Below are 10,953 nucleotides of genomic sequence, written 5' to 3'. Positions count from 1 at the left end.
GACATACAAGCTAAACTAGCATAAGCGGAGGATGAGTTGAGTAGCGCAACCGAAAGGCGGCAAACTTTGACAACCTAACAGGCAGAACATCAAACACTGCTTCAAATTGAGTCTGATGCTTTAGAGAGGCTAATCAACTCCGTAAGTAATGTGAAAGTTTCTTCTGATGATGATCTGCACAAGCAAGCGATGGCGGAGGTTGAAATAGCATACTAAGAATCTATTAACCAACTTGCTTGAGGAAATGCGCAAAACTGTTGAACAATTATAATGATATTTTATCAATACAGTTATGCTCTTATCTATCAACTTTCTCCTTTGTGCACTTTGGTTCTTTGTTAATGGAGTTCATTAGTCATGCAATACATAAGACTTGTCTTAACGAGTCTTCATCTTCAGAATTTCAAAAACTGTGGGATAACTGTTGAAAACCAAGTCTTAGAATTTTAAGATGAGGTTTGAAGTATCTCAACTAGCACATGATTGAGGTAATGACCCTCTGTTTTGAAATTAAAGACGAGGTTCGGCTGATTCCAACTAAATCTTGGTTGAAACACCGACCTTCGTTATTTTACACCGTGAAGACGATGTTCGACTGATTCTAACTAAATCTTGGTTGAAACAACAACCTTCATTATTTTACACCGTGAAGACGAGGTTCGACTGATTCTAACTAAATCTTGGTTGAAATAGCGACCTTTATTATTTTACCCCGTGAGGACGAGGTTCGACTTATTTCAACTAAATCTTGGTTAAAATAGCGACCTTCGTTACTATACACCAATGTTCAAATTTGTGTCAATTGAGCCTCGACATTTGAGTTTGATCGAAATAATGATCTTCAAGGTTCAAACTAGTCTCAATGAGTCTCGAAATTCAAACTCAATGGAGATATTGACTTTCGAGGTTTAAACTAGTCTCGTTAGAGTCTCAAAATTCAAACTCAATTAAGATAGTGACTTTCAAGGTTCAAACTAGTCTCAACTGAGTCTCGAAATTCGAACTCAATCGAGATAGTGACCTTTATCATTTTGGAATTTGGAATGAGAATTAATCTCATTAAATAAAGTCAATTGGACTCCAATAGTTTCTGAGCTGTTAATCTACATGAATCCGTCACTTCGTTGGGATAATAATAAGTATTCAATACTTAATGCACCTCTATCTATGTTAAGTATGAACACATTGAATGCATCTCTTCGATTACAATGCCTCTTGACCATCTGGCACTCAAGGATTCGCGTAACAGATCCTAGCCACTTAATTGGCTCCACTGTCTATAAATAGGCCACGACTCTTCGAGAAGTGTCATCTCCTTCTTCTTTGAGCTCTGTTACAAAATGACTCAGAGAAATTTCCTCTTCTCATTGATCCCCTCCTTATTCCCTTCATGACTTCAAGCTTTTCAGGCTTCAATGATCATTGCTGGTGATGTACGCAAACTTGATATTGCGGTCCCTTTAATCGATGCCGTTGTTTCAGGTAAACTTTGATTAAGTTGTACACTCTACATCAGTGCAAAATTTATGCTTGAAACAATTAAGCCCTTGTTGGGTAGATGAACAATCTTCCTCTAACTTCATTTTACGAGGTTCATTCATATGACAAACTTCGCTTATATGACGAAGTTCATTTTCTTGATGAGGTTTACTTGTCTGACGAAGTTCGTTTGCCTCACGAGCTCCACTTGTCTGGCGAACTTCATGCTAACTTTGTCCTTTTTCTCTTTGCAGGAGCTCCTTTATTTGAGAATTTCTCGATCTTTCAAGACCGAAGTCAGAATGTGTTTCAGCAACTTGCTGGACTTTTGAGTACAACCCTTCATTTGGATCTTGGGTTGTGTGGTAGCTTCACAGACCCACTAAAGGGCTTGTCCTTCTTCTCACGAACATCAACAACTATCTTAAGGGAGCCGCTTCACTCTGTAACTCATCCACATTCTGCGGAGATGGGGAAGATGTTGTTCCTATGTTCAGAACTTGTAGTGTTTCTATTAGTACTCAGGTTACCTAAGCAGATGGACGGGAGCTACCAGCACCAAAGTTAAAAGTCGGGCATGGAGAAGACTTCATGCCCAGGAACGGAAGATGGAACTTCATAAGAAGAACTGCAATGTTGTTGCAGACGAAGCTCATGGTGTAGCTCGAGGGTCGTCGAAAGAACTTGTAACTGAATTTTATAGTGTAGTTCGAAGGTCGTCGAAAGAACTTGTAACTGAACCTCGTAGTGTAGTTCAAGTTTTCTAAGTTCAATCTATGTACTTCGTCTTTCTGTATTTGTAATTTTAGCTATTATATGAATAAAATTGAATGTTTTATCCATATATTGTTCTTTCTTTTTGTGCAATTGAAGAATTTTAACTTATGATTTTTAGCAAACCTTCAGTTATCAATGGACTTGAGTTGTCTTTACCAATTGTCGTTTGAGTTGGACTAATCATAATTTTCCCCTCAGTATGATGAGTTGTCAAAGAGCTTCTCTTAGACTTAAGTGCTAAGATTTCTCTTTTATCCTTGGCCCCTTTTAGGCTTTAGATCAAATGTATGATAACGAAATTTAAGTTATGACTAAGTGTTAAGAACAAATCTCAACACATAGTAGGTTCATTAGGAAGACGAACGTCATTTGTGAAAATGATGAGGTTGGGATGATCAAATCATTCAATGACTTAGAATAACAATGATAATAAAAACAAAGGCATATCACTTAGTAGGTCAAAGTTGAAAAATGCACGTCATTTAGAGAAATGACGACGTTAGAAAAATCATGTCATTCAATGACTTAAAAGTATAATGACGATGATGGAAATAAAGGCACATCACTTGGTAGGCCTATGTCTGGAAAACGAATATCATTTGAGGAAATAACGACGTTAGAAATATCATATTGTTTAATGACTTAAAAGTTTAACGACGATGATGGAAACAAAGGCACATCACTTGGTAGGCCTATGTTTGAAAAACGAACGTCATTTGGGGAAATAACGACGTTAGGAATATCATATTGTTTAGTGACTTAGGAGTATGACGACGATGATGGAAACAAAGGCACATCACTTGGTAGGGGAAAACGAACGTCATTCAGGGAAATGACAACGTTAGGAATATCATGTCGTTCAGTGACTTAAAAGTATAACAACGATGATGGAAACAAAGGCACATCACTTGGTAGGCTAACGTTAAAAAATGCACGTCATTTGGGGAAATGACGACGTTAGGAATATCATGTTGTTCAGTGACTTAGGAGTATGACGACGATGATGGAAATAAAAGCACATCACTTGGTAGGCCTATGTTTAGAAAATAAACATCATTTGGGGAAATGACGACGTTAGGAAATCGAATACAATAACACATCACATAGTAGGTTATTATTAGAAAGATATTTTTGAACAAAACTTAAACATTGACTAGCGGAGGTAATCATTAACATGATAGTTTTGTAGACCCACCATCCTATTAAAGAGGATTAGCAAGGGAAATTTAAAGGGGATGAAGTAAGGAAATCATTACCTCTATTTGCTTCTCCTCCTGCTATGATATGCATTTGACTAAAGAGCCTATGAGTAATATTTCTTCAGAAATTTACTATTGATAGGCACCATGATTTTATCGCCGTCTTGATTGATGAGGTGATACGCTCCATTTGAGTAAACAGTTTCCACTATAAATGTTCCTCATTTTGGCTCGAATTTCCCCCTCTTTTTGGAATTCAGAATCATTGGGCGTTGGACGATGAGAACCAAGTCACCTTCGTTAAATGTACGGTATCTAACCTTTTTACCAAATGCTCTGGAAATCTAAGCTTGATAAAAATTCGATGTGTTGTTGAGCCAGTAGTCGCTTTTCATCTAGTGACTCTAGTTCTACGAGACGTCGACGATGATTTTCTTCCATTGTCATGCCAGTTGCAAGTGCTATCCGTAGAGATGAAATTTGGATTTCTAATGGTAATACAACTTCACATCCATATACCAAAGAGTATAGTATCGCACCTGTCGGCGTACGAACCGTTGTGCGGTAAGCCCACAAGCTTTGACCCAACTTCTCGTTCGAGTCTCTTTTATTCATTGAGACCACTTTAGTGAGAATTCTAACGATGGTCTTGTTGAAAGCTTCATACGTCTCATCCGGCATAATATGTCTCATCCGGCTTCATGCATCTCATCCGGCATTGGCTTCATACGTCTCATCCGGTATGTCCTGGTACAATTCAACCTTCCCTTTCAATGGGTGGTTGGCCATAAGATCATAAATAGCCTGACCTTTCACTGCCTTTTGTGGTTTGAAGTAAATATCATATTAGGAGAGCAACAATGCCCATCTAACAAGTCGCCAGTTCAATGTACCGGGTTGTGTCATGAATACTCAAATAGGATTGATCTGGGAATTGACATGTATAGTTTGTCTAACCAAATAATATCGTATCTTATGGACTGTGAAGACCAGGGCCAAACATTCTTTCTCAACAGGAGGACAGCAAAGTTCAGCACTGTATGAAGTCCTACTGAAATAGTAGATGACTTGCTCATAGCCATTTTCATCATCTTGTGCTAAGAGTCCTGCCAAGGCATGATCTGTAGCCCGGATATATATCAAGAAGGGTTTACCTGACTTTGGTGCGACCAACATAGGTGGATTGAAGAGATATTGCTTAATCTCTTCAAATGCTTTCTGACAAGCTTCATCCTATACAAAGTATACTCCATTCTTCATTAGTTTTGAGAATGGTTGGCATTTGCTTGATAGGTTGGAAATGAAACTACAGATGTATGCCAATCGTCCTTGTAAACCCCAAAGCTCTTTGAGATTTCTAGGAGGTAGCAGCTCTCGGATGGCTTTGACTTTGTCTGGATCAAAGCGAATTCCGTCAGCGGTGACCACAAACCTGAGGAATTTACCGCTAGCCATTCCTAGAAATGACTTGGTTGGGTTCTTCTTTAGTTGATGTGTCCGCATGAGGTCGAACATTGTTTTCAAGTCATGTAAATGGTTTCTCTTGTCATGACTTTTAACAACCAGGTCATCCACATAACATTCTACAGTCTTCCGTAGATGTTTTTGGAAAATAGAGGTCATAACATGTTGATATGTAGCACCAGCATTCTTCAATCCAAAGGGCATTACTGTGTAATAGTATATCCCTGAAGGTGTTCGAAAGGATGTGTGTTTTTCGTCATTAGGATACATCTTGATTTGGTTGTACCCTGAGAATCCATCTATAAAAGACATCCTTTCAAACCCGCACGTATTATCAATAATGACGTCCGTGATGGGTAAAGGAAAATCATCTTTAGAACAAGCCGAGTTCAAGTCTCGGAAGTCAATGCACACTCTAATCTTCTCGTTCTTTTTCAAAATAGAGATAATGTTGGCCACCCAGTCAGGGTGTTTCTTCTCACGAATAAATCCCGACTCAATGAGCTTCTTGACTTTAGCTTTAATTGCCTCCATAATTTAGGGCCAAAATCGCCTTTGCTGTTGTTTAACAGGCTTGATGTCTGGTTTGATATTTAAGCGATGCATAGCCACTTGAGGATCAAGAACAGGCATATCCTCATAGTTCCAGTCAAAGACGTCAATATACTCTCGCACTAGGGTAATGAGGTCTTCTTTTTCTTTGGGCGACAAGCTATCTCTTATGAATATGGGTTTCGGGTTAACCTCATCTCACATGTTCACTTGGATCACTTTGTTCTCAGTAGGCGGTTCGCATTGTTCGAAGCGGTGTTCCCATTGTATACCAAGTTGTCGGCTTAGTGGATCATCAAGCAGAGGTAATTGATCATCTTCATGATTTTCTATCGGAGATACCGAGGTCATGTTGGCCATGAGTGCCTTGAACACAGCTCCTCTAGTAGTGTCAGACTCCCAACAAATGGATTCAGAAGATAAGCTGCAAGAATCACCATCTGGCTCTCCATTGGCTCCAAAATACAGCATGAACGGTAGAGATTCATAACCTAACCCACTACGAGTTTTGTGATAGTAATCCTCTGACTTTCCTTCTGGGACATAAGCAGATCGAATTGGCGTTCGGATTCCTTTACTAAAATTTAAGCCTTTTTCATGGATGAAGTTATATCCTATTTTCTTTATAAGCTTTCGGGTTGTTGGTATGAAATACGAGAATTACGGATCTGTCTCCTCCTTCTCGATTCTTCCAAAAGAGTTTGTGATGGGTCATCGCTCTTCCCAAAGATGATGTCTTTTTAGCCATTAACCGTAGCCGGCACTACAAAGACTGTTTGCGAAGATTCGATTCGTTACCGATTTTTCATAAAATATTATTGAATCAGCATGTATAAATTTGATTCAGCATATAACCGGAGTAGAGGATCTGCCAATATGCTGGTGCTTGTACCTGGCATGTCAGAATTCAATTCAACGCACGATAAGTAAGCTAAATCATCATTATTATTATAGATAACTTCACTGTCCATGTAGATGGGATCATTTACATCCAGATTTTAAGACTAATTATGACAGGTTCTATGTCATTAAAAACAAGAACCTGTTAGTACTCGGTATCAGCTTCATTACTGCTATCTGGTTCTTCAATCAGTGGTACTTCAAATAGCTCACCATCAAGGTAGTGGATTGAATCTGTAAAATAATTCTTTACCCCCTTGAATGGTTGCTTTTCTGTGACCACTGCTTTGACTTCACCCCTCTCATCTACATATTTCATGCATTGATATAGAGTCAATGGAATAATCAGATTGTTATGGACCCATAGTCAACCCAATAAAAAAAATTATAAAACATCTCTGCATCGATGATGTAGCAAGTGACATATGTTCTCAAGTCACCCATCTGGCATTTGAGTTTGATTTTTCCAAGGGGACGAGTGTTGGAAGCATTAAAGCCATAAATAATGGTCCTTATCGTTGATAAGCGATGCAGCAGAACTCCAAGGTGGCGAATGAGCCTCAACGGCATGATGCTCAAAGTAGAACCAGGGTTAACCTGAATTCTGTCTACCCGAATAAAACTGATATACCCTGTGAAGTACAATGGTCTATCGTGTTTCGGGTTTCTCACGTGCATATCTTCTTGAGAAGAGGTGATGCACGCCATTCTTTCTTGAAGGACTTGATAACACTGAGGACAAGCTTCTTCTAGTGTTGCTCGGGCTGGGTTTGGTGGAAAGTGGGTGTGAAATGCCTCGTTATCTGCCAATGCTTCACGAAGAGCTTCCCATGTTGATCAGGATAATCACGGAAGCTCAAACAATGTATTCCTTGCTGGGATGTTGGCTAACTATGCTAATACATCAAACTGAAAAGGATCTTTTGAGCTTTCTGGTGTATCCTTCCTGAGTACTTGCTGAAATGAAGTTCCTTCACTTTGGGATCATTGAGAATCACTTGTGTTTTGGTCAGGATGAACCCACATGATTTCACCTTCAAAGGCGGTGTAGGGGACTATTCCCTTTTTTTCTTCTGATGAGGGTCAAGGTTTACGACCCTTGTCTCTACTTGGGGAATTGGTTTCATACCATCTTGGACTTGCACCTCGGCAAAGTCTCCAAACTGTAGCGAGACCATATTTGCAGATACCTTCTTTTGCTCGGCTTGAAGGGTCATCACACCTGCATCTAACAAAGCCTGGATTTTATCCTTCAGGATGTAACATGCCTTGCTTGGATGATGCACCATCCTGTGGTACATGCAATAGTTAGGATCATCGGTCCTTGACACTTCTTCGGTTCGTTTCACCTCTGGCAATTTGATATTCTTCATTTTGATCAACAATGTGAGGATGGAAACAACATGTTCATCTTTGAAATCATACTTTTTCTTAAAATGATTGTCGGAAGTATTTCCTTTTTGTTTTGCAAAAGATTTCGGGGATGGGGCTGTCTCAACAGCTAGAGTATCTTTCTCTTTTGATTATTTCTGGGAGTTATAGTTGCCTTTACCCCCTCCCTTCTTAGGTTGGGATTCCTGAGGCTCTTCAACACTCATCCTCTTGAGCATGTTCTCTACCTACTGTCCCTACCAAACCAAATCTTTCCATGAACGGGCTTCAACAGCGTCCATTTTAGACAAGATGTTGATAGAAAGATTGTTGCGGCATATCTCCACAAGAGTAGCTTCAGAAACCTGATCACGCGAATATAATGATTGATTTCTAAATCTCTTAACAAAGTCACTGACATACTCTGTATTCTTCTACTTCTCAGCCAATAGCATGGCCATAGACACCTCAGTGTCATCATCAAAGAATCGAGCTAGAAAAAGCTTCTCCAAATATCTCCAACTTTTGATTGACTCAGGCTCGAGCCTGCGAAACCACTCAAAAGCTATCCCCTTTAGAGTGCTAATGAACAGCTGAGTCATAATAGAATCATTACCCACTATATGTCTAGTCTGTGCCTAAAAATAATAAATGTGTTGGGTAGGGGAACCCTTGCCATCAAACTGCACTAGATTGAGTGGTTTGAATTTCGAGGGGTATGGAACCGTAACCCATTCAGTTGGATATGGCCTAGCCACCCCCCACTTCTTTGAAGTTTCCTTGGAGCTTTAATGTGTCAAGTTGCTTCTAGAAATCATCCAGCTTCTGGTCCTGTACTTTTGTACGAGGATTGGACTCAGCTTCAGACGATTCAGAATGAACCCCCACAACATTTTCCTCTTCATCGTCTTCATCATTACCATCTTGATGTTGACGGCTGTTCTCTCCCTCGATGTGTGGACGTCTTCTAGGTCTTGATCCTGAGGCTTGGGGATGAGCATTCTTCTTTTTTTTTTCTCCCCGAGGAGTTTCTCTACCATTGCTTCCAGGCGTCTGATAGACTCCTGTTGTTGACGAATGGTTAATTGTTGTTCTTTCATCTGCCTTGCTAGGTCCTCCTCACTTCCGGTCATGTGATCACTTACTTGTTCACTTTGATCGGTGTTGGAAGGCTGAGAGGTTGCAATAGCTGAGTTCTCAGGCTCTTCCTCAGCCTCATCTGTGATGCCCGCTAATCATCAGTAATCAAACGGGTTCACTACACCAGTATGAGTATGAGTGTGTTGATACACACCTTGTCCTTTGACAAGTATTTCACCTAATCCTGGAGAGTATTCAGGATCATAAGATTCAGAAGAATTAGCCGATGCTTTACTCTTGTCCTTGCTGACCATGTTAATCGTCACTTCAATGTGGCGATTCTTAGGTGCTTGTTTCTTGGGACAAAAGCACCTTCTTCTCGATGACGAGATCATTGACGGCTCAGTCAACTGTTCGAAGATTGAAGATTTATGTGCTGACTCCCCATATGGGCATTGGAAAAGTACTACAGAAATAAGCTTCTTACAGTAGCAATGAGATTGCATCTGATTTATACTATGCTTACATGTGAGATAATCCCGAAGATCACCAGCAGGACAACCTCCAGCTGACTATGTCATCTTAGCTTTACTCGAGCGAAACCCTCTGAATGATAGAGATTAACAAACTTAGGTAGGTTGACAAACTCCATCATTCATGTGACGAGGTTCGTTGATAGGACGGGCTTGGCGAGTTCGCCTTCTCGGTTGGTTCTTAACTTGAGGTTCATTTTCTTGACGAACCTCGGTATGAACCACTTGTTAAATTTGTTGAACCTCTTTTTAAGGATGAGGTTCATGTTATGAGCCTACTCAGGTATGAGGATGAGGTTTGTCATTTTGACGTTCCTCATTTATATGACCTTCGTTAGACTTATTGACCTTGGGCTGGTCAGCTTTCGATCAATAGTGAACACCGTCTAGCGAGACCAAGGCTCGATCCCTACAGCGAGCTTGGTTCTGGTGCTGACATTGTCGAGCATGTCTCGACAGTGGACCAACAGGAACCTTTGCCTCAGCCAAAGCTGGGCGAGATTCGTTATCAAAAGTCATAGTTTTTCTTGTAGAAGCCAAAGTTCGGCTAGGTTGCTTAATAACTTATTTCTTAGCATGACGGCTTGTTGTTGGAGCCTCGTTTCTGAGAGGCATAGACTTATCCTTGAGGTTAACTCGAGTTGAATCATCAGAAGCCACTTGGGCTGAAGTCTCATACGAGACTCGACGACACTTACGTGCCTTCATGGGACTGGATGCTCCAGAGAAGATATACTCCTCATATATGGTCTGGTCAAACTCAATGACTAGGGTCTCAACCTTGATTCCCACTATAATCTTATCTGATTGCGCCACCACCAGTTCATCAGAAAGAACGGCTTCTCCCGCTGTGGTCGCCATCGTCTGTTAGGTCGAAAAATTAGTGTTTGATTGATTTCTTATTTTAAGAATGGATCTAATCACTTAGTATGAATCTCTTACAATCACTCACTCTCTCTCTCTCTCTCTCTCTCTCTCTCTCTCTCTCTCTCTCTCTCTCTCTCTCTCTCTCGATTATAGATGAAGAGAAGATTAATTCAGCTTCTCCTTATTTAACGTAGGCTCTTGGTGGCGAAAGTATGCTTCCCTCAATGCTTGAGTCAAGATTGCCTCACATTGACGATCAGAACAAGATCACAAAAGCTTCTGATGGTGGCTTAGATCACAAGAATACGAACACAAATCTCTCTTCACGCGATCGCAAAAAATCTTCCCCTAAAAAGTCTGCCCCTAACAGCTGGTCGAGGCTATTTATAGGGTTCATAGTACGTAACTGACGTGCTTTAATTGTGGGTAGAGGGCGTAACTGCCTCCTTCAATTCAACCCATGTTGGTTAATGGGGCGTAACGTGCTCCTGAAGTTTAGTCCACATGACTGACTAAGTCTTCAAACCGTTACAACTGGATCTCCTGTGGACAACGAGCCTCACTATATGATGAGGTTCATCTGATTGAATGAGCCTTAATATGCAACGAGGTTTGTCTTCTAAGGTCAACTTTGTAGTATAGCGGATTGTCTTCATTGACGTCGTCTGACGAGCTTTGTATTCACCAACGAACTTCATCTTAAATAGCCGAATCTAACTGTGTAGCGAGCC

This window comes from Asparagus officinalis, chromosome 9, assembly GCF_001876935.1.
Source record: "Asparagus officinalis chromosome 9, Aspof.V1, whole genome shotgun sequence".
NCBI lineage: Eukaryota > Viridiplantae > Streptophyta > Magnoliopsida > Asparagales > Asparagaceae > Asparagus > Asparagus officinalis.
This window is presented reverse-complemented; position numbering follows the sequence as displayed.